This window comes from Dermacentor albipictus, chromosome 2 (genome assembly GCF_038994185.2).
Source record: "Dermacentor albipictus isolate Rhodes 1998 colony chromosome 2, USDA_Dalb.pri_finalv2, whole genome shotgun sequence".
Classification (NCBI taxonomy): Eukaryota; Metazoa; Arthropoda; class Arachnida; order Ixodida; family Ixodidae; genus Dermacentor; species Dermacentor albipictus.
In genome coordinates, this window is record NC_091822.1 from 110,988,000 (window position 1) to 110,999,713 (window position 11,714).

General features: G+C 41.8%; 1 long non-coding RNA gene across 1 annotated transcript; it reads left to right on the forward strand.

The window, feature by feature from the left end:
• The first annotated feature begins 287 nt into the window (after positions 1 to 287).
• LOC139055506 (uncharacterized) lies at positions 288 to 3,257 on the forward strand. The gene is made up of 3 exons (XR_011511818.1): positions 288 to 719; positions 2,131 to 2,340; positions 3,160 to 3,257. It is a non-coding gene; the product is annotated as an uncharacterized lncRNA (long non-coding RNA).
• The last annotated feature ends 8,457 nt before the right edge of the window (positions 3,258 to 11,714 follow it).

The window sequence follows — 11,714 nt, forward strand, 5'->3', positions numbered from 1 at the left end:
GCCTAAATGCCTCTCCGCCTCCTACTACGGCTTCCTTTGAGTGACAGTCTGATCTCGAAGGCCATGCTTTTGCAACCTGCATGCACCTGAAGCAATTGCGAATCTTGAAGGCAACATCCGCTTAGTTTTTATTATATATACATTTCCTTAAACTTCGTATCACAAAGTACAAAGTACACACTTCTGGACCAAATAAATTTATTAAAAGACTCTATCAAATGTTATTAGGAAAAAACACGCAATTTTTTCATTTAAGATACATTTTTCTAAAAAACCGCAGAGTGGCGCTACTGTAGTATTTGTTTGGTCGACACACCACGTTGGTTGTCGTAAGTGCTCCCTGCAGTGAGGTGGTATTTGAGGTAAATTTTAGAAGTGCCTAGACAAAACGTGCTGCTTGTTGTGTGCAGTGACCATCCCAAACCCTCCGGACTCGTGTAACGCCATTAGTTCGCCGTGTGTTTCGAGCGATCCACCAGTGTCGTCAGTGAGTGCCCTAGTACAGCTCCCGTCCGAACTGCCTTTGTTCTGCCGAGCTGCTGCCGGCGCTCTCGTCAAAAGTCTGGTACTGGGGCTTCGAATTGTAGTGTTTGGAAGACTGTTGAAGGTTGTGCTTTTGTGGAGCTGGAGTTCATCGGCAGTTCTACAGTGCTTGCGCCAGAGAAACGTCGGTGCTTCTGTACCTGTTAGACGAAGGAGCGTTTGCCAAGTCTTGAAAGGTAAGCAAGTTTGGCGCTTGCGCGCATTCTTGAAGCTTATGATTTGCGTAATGAGCGTTGTGTAACTAGCTAGAGCAAAGCGCTTTCCTATCGTATGTTAGCCATGTTGCTGTGCACATTTAGCAAGCAATTTCGCGAAAGCTTCCTCTTATGTTACAGCGTACTTGCATTCTGCTACCCGCCTTGATTGCTATGCCTGAATGGGCACACAATTATGAAAACACATTGAAAGTTTGTGTTCGTTCGGCAGTGCGTAATAATTTGAAGACTGCGATTTTGTAGCAATACTTACCCCTCGATTCTATATCACTCTTCTCGCCCACCGCTAACGGCCGGCAGCTGCAGTACGTAGCACGGGCCGGGGCGTCGGTCAGCCTACTAACGAATAGCGCAAAGGAATACCATCGCTACAAAATCGCGGTCTTTAAATTATTACGCAAATTTTGTGCACAATGAGATGTTATAAACACACCTTGCATGTACATGAAAAAAAGGTTTACAACAGAGATGACATATATGCATGGGCACATATATGTGTCAATAAAATACTCGAGCCTCTTTCTGCCTACAGAAAAAGAAGTTATGTCTTACTCGAGGGCATGGCTGCTTGTAATAATGAACCTCTAAGGGAAGGTTTTCTCTAATCCCTATTTTTGATATCTAAATGCTTATGTGGCATGTACAAACTGCTTGCATCCATTTCTCATTGGGATGAGCTGTCTGAAATTTATTTTCAGTAATAATTGCAATAATTAACTACTTTCACCTGTCTTCTAATGACTAAAGTTCTATGCTTCTACCTTGACAAACCTTTTGTGAAATTAGTTTGATGAGGCCCAATATACAGCGCTTTCTAAATTGAAGGTATCAGTACCTATTAAAGACTACGCTAACTATGAAAATGCTGCTTGCGTATGTTGTTTATTCACTCTGTCAGACAAAATCTTTACACCCAAGTGCAGTCAGTAAATTTAAAAGTGCATGCCTGCAAGGGGAAGTCAGAATTGTATTTGAAGACAATTGCATCTTGTTTGATAGTTCTTGAGCACTTGTGCGCCACTAATCGAGCACAGCTTGGCCCTATACTCGATGAGGCTTGAAGCTTTCAATGTCTGCTAATCACTAAAGCAGCACCAGATCTCACTCTGTGTCAAGGGGTGGCACACATTTGCTTAGTTCTAGGCAGATGCATGTCTTTCTTTCGCATTGAAGTTCCCAATACTTTCTAGTCTTACGTAAAAGTACACAGCTCAGTAGAATGCATGTATGGTATACGTAAGGCTGCTTTGTTCTTTAAACCGAATCAACAAGAAGCAGCGACTTCCGTTTTTGCAAACCTTACCCTACTTCCTAACCATTCCTTGATCAAATGCGTATAAAATGAATCTTTGGTTGTTGTATTCTTTCACAGGTAGACATCGGTGACGGTGTATACGTTGAAAAGGGCCTGCTGAAGAGGCTGTGCCTGGATGCTAACAACTCAGGCTTTCACTTCGCGGAGGGCCTCCTTAAAGCTCCTTTTTCAATAGAAGACGTTGAAGGGAGGTCCTTCTTTGGGCGGCTGTCAAATGCCTTCCACAGAAGGATCTGTTGGATTCCAAGAAGGTCAACACCATAGTAGGTATGTGTCACAAAGAAGCATCTTAATATTCTTTGTGCAGTTTTCAACAAAACTCCTTTCATGCTAATTTCAATGCTATCTTAGGGTATACTCCTTTCTTTCCTGCTAAAATAGCTATTAACCTGATTATAATAGCATATTATAATGCAAGCTTTGCCACCATAACTAGAAAATTGTCATTACTGTTGGCATGTGTATTTTTGTGATAGAGGCCCTGGTCATGTGAATGCACTGATAATATAATATCCTGTCTTGTGGAAAGCTAACATGTTTAGTAACAAGCTCACTTTGACAATGTCTGCCTGCACAACAAAGGCATTTTGTAATCTTGCTGTAGAACGTCCGTAATGCCTGTTCAACTGCTTACATGTTGCTTGTATCATTTCGTGTTTCTTAAGTGCAACATAAAAATCAACTCTTCTATGTACCTGTGCCCAAGCAAAGCTGCAGCATAGTTATGACTGACACCTTGCCTTTCCTAAGATAATTCACACATGAAACTTCCATGTACTAGTCACAATACGAATATCGAAGTTCATTAAACTGAAGTTGATTTACAGGTTTTGTTTGTAGATGACAATTGGTACGATAGAATTTATGTGTCGTGCATCTGTTGGTGTTATGCACATCCATCACGCTCCCAGCTTTAATGCACGAATTCAGTCATTTCATGCATTTTTAGGACTTTGCACAAAACAGCTGGAGATGTTTATAGCTCACAGGATTGAAAGCTTGTCTCTTGTGCACTTCTCATGGCATTTCTTGTCTCATGTCACTGTAGCAAAACTAATATATTGCCTTTTTTGTTCTCGTTTCTAGACTACACAACGCAACATTTCAGCCTACTTCCAGGGCAGCTGGAGAACTCGTCCCCCTTACTAGCCCGGGGATATTAAATGGATGTGTTCAAGCACAAATGGAAACCCGTCTTCTTCTGTTGCATGCCACACCTAGCCACTTGGCAATCACTATTCGCCAAAGACAGATAGTTGACAGGATGTTACTAGCAAGTCGTTAGGATATATAAAGGTGGTTAATAAATAGTCATTGCACAGTTTTTAGGAAGCAAATAAAAATTTTATTCAGAGATAATCAAAGCTTACTTTTGCAATATATAATTGCAAAAGTAATTACCTCTGGATAAAATTTTTATGTACTTTCTAAAAACTGTGAAGCGACTATTTATTAACCACCTTTATACATCCTAACGACTATCTAGTAATATCCTGTGAACTATCTGTGGCGAATAGTCGACAGGATGTTACTAGCAAGTAGTTAGGATGTATAAAGGTGGTCAATAAATAGTCGCTTCACAGTTGACACTTTCTAACGACATAAGATAATAAGCAATCGGTAAGAATTCTATCGACATTTTATATCTATACTTTCAATTCAATATCGGTGGCCAATAGTCGGCAGGAGGTTACTAGGAAGTTGTTACGGTGTCTAAAGACGTTTTATAGAATGTCGATAGGTTTTAGTAACATTTGTCTAAAGACGGTTTATAAAATGTTACTAAAATTTTTTGTAAGGGCCAGACAAACGCAACGTTTTAGCTTGAAAAACAAGCTCTTATTTTTCAGTTTGTATAACATTCACATTAGTAGAGCAAGGACGTTGAGCTGTGACTGGAATCCAGCTGGCTAGCTGACTCGGCTCTTTTTCAAATGTGAAGGGCAGGTGCGCTGAGGTTTTGAGAGTGGAGCTTGATTGTAATTCTGAGACTGTCACCGACTTTTTATGTGGTTGCTTTGAAACTTCAAAATATAAAGAATAATCAGTAATGTGTGCGCCGTTTATTAGGGCACACACACGCACGCACGCACACACACACACACACACAAACACACGCACGCTCACGCACACGCAGGTTCTGGAGGATATAGTCTGCGTGGACATTGACCGGGCCGATCCCGAAGTAAGTGCAATACCGGGCTGATCCACAGCGGGGATGATGCAGGTGTTAAGCACAGCCCATACGTTGAACAATCCCGAAGACTATGCAATACCGTGCCGACCTGCGGCGGAGGCGCAGTTCGCCCCTAATGAGCCCACATCGCCACCTCCGCTTGTCACCCTTCTTCACAGATATATATATATATATATATATATATATATATATATATATATATATATATATATATATATAAACGAGAAGAAAGGGGGTTAACCGAGGGACCCGATAATTATTAGTCATATAATGAGAAGCCAACAAGCACTGACACCAAGTACAACATAGGGGAAATTGCATGTGCTTAATAAATGAAATAAAGTAATGATAAATTAATGGAAATTAAAGTGGATGAAAAAACAACTTGCCGCAGGTGGGAACCGAACCCACAACCTTCGCATGTCGCGTGCGATGCTCTACCAATTGAGCTACCGCGGCGGCGTTTCCCCTTCCACTTTCTTGGGTATTTATGTGTACTAGTAGAACCCTGGGAGTGTTAGCCAGCGCCCCCACTCACAGACCTTGGCGGCGGACGTGGAACGTCTTTTTTGCCGCAGGCGTCACGAGAACGTGATCTTTTCGGGAGAAGGCAACTGGTCAATACACCCACATATGCTACCTGAAGGCATCAATGTTGCCGGATTCGAGACCCTCGTTAAGTAATAAACGAGAAGAAAGGGGGTTAACCGAGGGACCCGATAATTATTAGTCATATAATGAGAAGCCAACAAGCACTGACACCAAGTACAACATAGGGGAAATTGCATGTGCTTAATAAATGAAATAAAGTAATGATAAATTAATGGAAATTAAAGTGGATGAAAAAACAACTTGCCGCAGGTGGGAACCGAACCCACAACCTTCGCATGTCGCGTGCGATGCTCTACCAATTGAGCTACCGCGGCGGCGTTTCCCCTTCCACTTTCTTGGGTATTTATGTGTACTAGTAGAACCCTGGGAGTGTTAGCCAGCGCCCCCACTCAATTTATCATTACTTTATTTCATTTATTAAGCACATGCAATTTCCCCTATGTTGTACTTGGTGTCAGTGCTTGTTGGCTTCTCATTATATGATATATATATATATATATATATATATATATATATATATATATATATATATACATATATATATATATATATATATATATACGTGTGTGTGTTCGTACCCACATACGTTTTCCCACTTTACAGTGCTAATGTTAACGCATTAAAAATTGCTGCGTTACGTATTGCACGTTGCTGCTTCCTCTTGCCAGAAACATTACAAGTGCGTTCTCTAGCATACATACAAACTAGTGAAGCATAAGAATAGTGACTCGCCATCCCCTCCCTGGGATTGTGGATGTCCAGCGAAGCTGTTAAACACCACTACAACTTCGGAGGGGGGTTCCAACGCTTTATTGCTTTAGAGTACTGGCAATAATGGTAATTTGACAGCACGCCGCCACTGGTCGTACTGACGTTTATTTGTTCATTAGCCGCTGCTCGTATTTACGCTGCTCCTCGGGAGTCCTACCTATGCATTGCCTACCCACGACAGTGCCGCAACAACAATGATATGAGTTGCTGGGCTAGTACTTGGCAGTGTTGTGAAAGAACCAATAACAGTAAATGACATTGAAGCCTGCCATCGAGTGCCCACACGAAAGGCTGATAAGTCCAAAAGCATTGTCGTGCAGTTCAAGACGCGCACAAAACGGGATGCTGTCTTGAAGAAAGCCAAGAAAGCACGGCTGACAAATGACGACCTCGGCCTTGACGATACAGTACCTATTTTTGTAAACGAGCACCTCTGTCCCACGCTAAAGAAACTACTTGCGATGACTGTAAAAAAGAAACACGAACACAAATGGAAGTCAGTTTGAGCATACAGCGGCAAAATCTACGCAAGGAAATCGGATGGCAGCTCTGCCGTGCTGATAGCACATGAAAGTGTTCTTGAAAGGATATTTTGTCAGTCGACATAGGACTTGTTTCCGATAATAACCCAGATTAACTAGCACATCATGGATTCTTCTATGAAGTACCAAGAATTCATTCTTCCTAAAGATGTTGAACCTCCTGCGAAATCTTGCGAATCTGTTCTGCATATTAATGCACGGTCTGTGAGTGGACAAAAAGATGTTCTTACCTCATTTATGGATGATTTTGGGTTTAAATTTAGTATCGTGATGTTGTCAGAGACGTGGTATCACGACGGATGTAATATGTTAAGATTACCAGGTTATAAGAATTTCTTTTTAAATCGTACTGGCAGACGAGGCGGTGGTATTTCAGTTCATGTAAAAGTACACAAGAACTGTGAAATCGTGCCTGACGTGAGCAAAGTAACCTCCGATTTCGAAATACTCACCGCACAATGCAAAAATGAAACCATCTGTGTTGTATATCGTCCTCCAGCAGGTAACGTAAAATCTTTCATGGAGTTTTTTGAGTCGTTGCTGGACTATGTATGCAGCAACAACTTCCGCCTTGTCTGCGGTGGCGATTTTAACATAAATGTACTTGACGATACCAACACTACTCGACAATTAAACACTGTGTTGCATTCCTCTGGTTTCCTGAACCTAATCAAAACATCAACACGAGTTACAGTCACTACGCAATCCGCACTAGACTTTATTTTGACAAATACTAATACCAAAGTCCATACATGTGGTACTCTAACTTCTGACATAAGCGACCATTGCCCTGTATTCATGACCTATTAAACGAACTGCTCTCAAACAAGGGAGCCCAAAGAACCCATTATAATTAAATCCATCACGCAGGACAGTTTGGAAATGTTCAAACAAGATTTATCGGCCTGTGATTGGTCAACACTTCTGAACAAAACAAATCCGAATGATGCATATGGGGAATTAATTAAAATTTTTATGGACAAGTACGCAAAGCACTTCCCATTGATCGCACTTAAGTCATCAAAGAAAACGAGAAAACCATGGATAAACCGGGAACACCTCAAATTGATTAGAATGAAAAACCGCCTTTATCATGGTTTTCTTCGTTCACGTTCCGAAACCGCACTGAAGGAATTTAAGAAAACAAGGAATCAAGTAAATGCGGAGATTAAACGTGCAAAGACTGCATATTACCACAAACTGTTTGCAGATATAAATAGGCAACGACCCGGTGCTGCATGGAAAGTTATAAACAATGTCCTTGGACGGGATGACTCGCGTTCAATTTCGAGAAAGATAACTATTAATGGCCGTGAACTTGGAGATCGCGACATAGCTGAATACTTCAATCATTATTTTGTAAACGCTGCAAGACCGATTAGTACTCCCTTGGATACAGTTACCCTAGCTTATAGCTGTGCTGAAAGCATATTTTTTGCTCCTACAGATGAAAATGAAATATACAGCACATTCATGAGCCTAAAGAACAGTAGATCATTGGATACAAACGATATTCAAATTAAACCTGTTAAGTATGTATTAGAATTGTTAACGTCTGCCCTTGCTCATATTTTTAATCTTGTCCTTGAGACAGGTATATTTCCAACTTCCATGAAATGTGCAAGGGTATCTGCATTGTACAAAGGCGGCGATCACAACCTTGCGTCTAATTACCGTCCCATTTCCGTCCTCCCAGTTTTTTCGAAGGGACTGGAAAAAATTATTTTTTTTCGCATTACAAACTTTTATGATAAGCACAGTATTTTGATAAACTCACAGTATGGTTATCGGAAGGGGCGGTCGACTGAAGCCGCCTTGTTAGCCCTCAAGGAAATTATTTTGGAAAATATTAATAATAATTTACTGACAGCCGGAATTTTCCTCGATTTTAGTAAAGCATTTGACTCCATTGATCAAAGTATTCTCATTAGTAAGCTTTCATCATATGGAAATCGTGGTACAGCTTTGGCCATAGTTAAATCCTACTTAGAAAATAGGTACCAGTGCGTGTATATTAACAACCAAAGATCATCATTCTTACCAATTGCATGTGGCGTGCCACAAGGAAGTATATTGGGGCCACTTTTATTTAATACGTTTATCGATGATATCGTAAATATAGACACCACAGTAAAATTTGTAATCTATGCTGATGATAGCACCTTACTTATTTCTGGGAGTAATATTAGCACACTAGAGCTAAAATGCAATGATATCCTTACTAAACTATGAGCATGGACTAGAGCAAATCAAATCAAAGTAAACCCAACTAAATCCAAAGCAGTTATTTTTCGTGCTCAAAATAAAGCAGTTCCTCCGGTGAATTCATTCATTTTTCAAGACCAGCATATAAAAATAGTCACTGAGCACAAGGTTCTCGGTGTGTATTTTTCTGCCCATCTAAAATGGGACGCTCATGTTGTTTACGTCTCCAGAAAACTGTCTGCAGTTACAGGTGTAATCTCACGTTGCCGCACACTTCTTCCCACAAGCGCTAAACTACAAATATATCACGCCCTATTTCTTTCTCACATTAACTATTGTACACTGGTATGGGCAACAACAACTAAAAGAAATATGAACAAGCTTCTTGTATTGCAGAGGAAAATTATTCGCCTTATCATTAACATTGAACCAACGTCGAGTGTTAATCCCCCAATAGCATCATTCAATTTGATCCGTGTAGATAATATATATGAATTTCGTTTATTACAAATAACATACTTTTCTTCCACAGATATGAGTAATTTCCTGACACAGCTTGCTTCCCTTGAATATCGTACATCAATAGTTAACACTCGTTGTACTGACACTTAGTCCTTACCATAGTTTAGAACCGATTACAAGCTGCAATCCTTGGCTCACAATCTGCCATTTTTTCTCAATAAACATACTGCTGGTTTTAGTCGAAAACAACTAAGAACATACTTTGTGCACATGTAACCCGTATTCATTCATATGTCGTTTAAGAAAACTTCTGTGTTATTGCTGTACTTGATTTGATGCTGTACTTGATTTCTTACTGCATTTGATTTGATGACTACTTCTGTATTGCTATTGTTGTTTCGTTCTGTCTGCTGCTGCCATGTAATGGTTTCCTGGGCCTTCGTCAAGCTGTTCGTACAGCTTTTAGCCCAGGTGACCATTCAGATACTTGCTGGAGAATAAAATATGATTTGATTTGATTTGACATACGAAGGTCTAGTGACGTCACTCCCCACGCCGCAATCTGCCGTCGCAGCGGCAGCTTGTGCAACAGCAATCTTTATCGGTAAACGTATGCGAGAAGCGCTACGCGCTTCGCGCTGTTATCAGGAGTGCCTTATCGTCAATTATATGGTGCGAAAATTTGTTTTGCGCTTGTTCTTTATTGAAACTAGTGATGTTCCGTTTTTTGCATGCGTGATTCCAAAGAATATTTCGCTTCACTTTGCCGAATGCTTGAAGCCTGTGTCACCACCGCCTCAGGTTGGCCCGGTGTAGCGCTACCTCCAGGATCAGCCCACATTTTTGCCCACGGACATCGACACGAAAAATGCCGGCCAACAAGAGGGTAACAGCTTCGCTGTAAAATTAGAGCCGAACCCATCTCACGATGACTGTCGACGGTAATACGATTAGCATGCATTCATGCAATGTAGCCACACACCGTACACTCTTAAGCAAAAATAGACCCCTTTGGGTCGTATCGTCCCACACAACAATAATCGCCATCTGTCTTATTCGCATTTCTTTCCTTTACCGCTGCGAGCCCGGCACTTCCAAGCCACGAACGGCATGCGCGTTATCAGAATGACAGAGTCTTCTCGACAGGGAAGTAGCTAGCGCAGCGTTTTCAAGAAAGGAAACGCAAGCAAAACAGATGACGATTATTGTTGTGTGGCAAGATACGACCCAAAGGGTGTACATTTGTTTAATAATGTATTGCTGAAACGAAGCTTATTACAGCGGAGCTGTATAAACTTCACTTCACAGGGTAGGCACACATCGTAGACATATCCAGCGGAAATGTACATGTCTACCCTGTCATACATGTTTCAATTGCCCGTGTATCAAAACTGCCGCGCCCTCTATGAGGAGATAGAGCAGACCAGTAAGACAAGTGCTGACACCTGGCATAGCAGCAAGAACACTTAAGAAGCCATCCAATCCATAGTTCCATACAATAATTAGTAGAGTGAACTCTGACGCTATTGCCAACGGGAGCTGCAATGGGGTGGTTCAGCCAGCATGGGAATTGTGGGAAGTACATGGGTTTGCCTAAACTTCGTCCTTGCTGCTTTAAGCGTCTCTTCGAATTTGTAAATTCGTTATATTGAACAAAGTGTGGTGTAATAAATAATTAAATAAACATCGTTAAAATCATACGGCGGCAGGATTCGAGCACAGGACCTCTAACACAGAAGCACGACGTTGAAACCATTACGCCACGGACGCGTGCTTCGACAAGCGGCCTAGGGAGCCCTTAGGTATTTCTCGCTGGCAAGCCAGCGTCTTAAGATGCTTGACGCGTTTCAATTTGGACACCGTGACAGGATGAGCCACTATTAGTAGCCGTTGGGCCTGTTTGCAGAGTATTCTACACACGCGGAAGGGAAAAGGCCCCCAAATAAGTAAATTTTTGCACTGAGTGGTGCACTTTGTCTTTTCTACAGCTCCACTGCTAGCCCACATTCACAGAGTGCAATGGGTGCGATTTTTTAAAATCCTGTAGTGGCCATTGTGAGGCTCCCGTTACTTCGGCTGCACGCGACATTCACTGTCTCTGGCACCGGCTTACTTTAGTATGACACTCGCTTACCAAGGTTGCCCATAAGCATGGCGGCATGACGAAGAAGGAATGGCGTCGACGGAACCACAAAGGTGGTATGACGACGGTAGCATGACGATATTAAGCTGACCACTCTGAAGTGGTGACGATGTTATAATGGCGAAAGCGCGACAACGACATCATGGGCAGGATGAGATGACGACAACCTGATGACGAAGCTGGAATGACATGGACGGCGTTCATGACAACGGATGTACGGCAGCGACTGTCTTACGACGACACAACGATGGCAACGAGATGACGACGGCGGCGTAATCACGGTTAACTGACGACAGCATGATTAAGCTAGAATGACGGAGAAAGGATGACGTCGATGGAACGCCGAAGGGAGTATGACGGCTATGGCACGACGACAATAAGACGTTTCCGAAGTGATGAGGATGGCCAAACGTCAACGTGATGACGATGGCATGAAGGCAATGGTATGACGACGGCATAAAAAAAGGCCCAGTTAGCACCAAAATGTATAAATAATTTTTTTTTCTTTTTCTCCTTTTATCCTAGACAAGGAGAACGTCTGAAAGAAGGCGCGGAATGTAAGCTCCTAGTCTGAGGAAAAGCGTATATCTAATCTAATGTCCGGCTTGAATTCATTTCATAGACGGCCTAAATCACGTTTTAAAGACGTCGCAAGCAATCCCGCCGAGAAAAGGGATCTTAAAATACCTAAAGGATTTCACTGGACCGA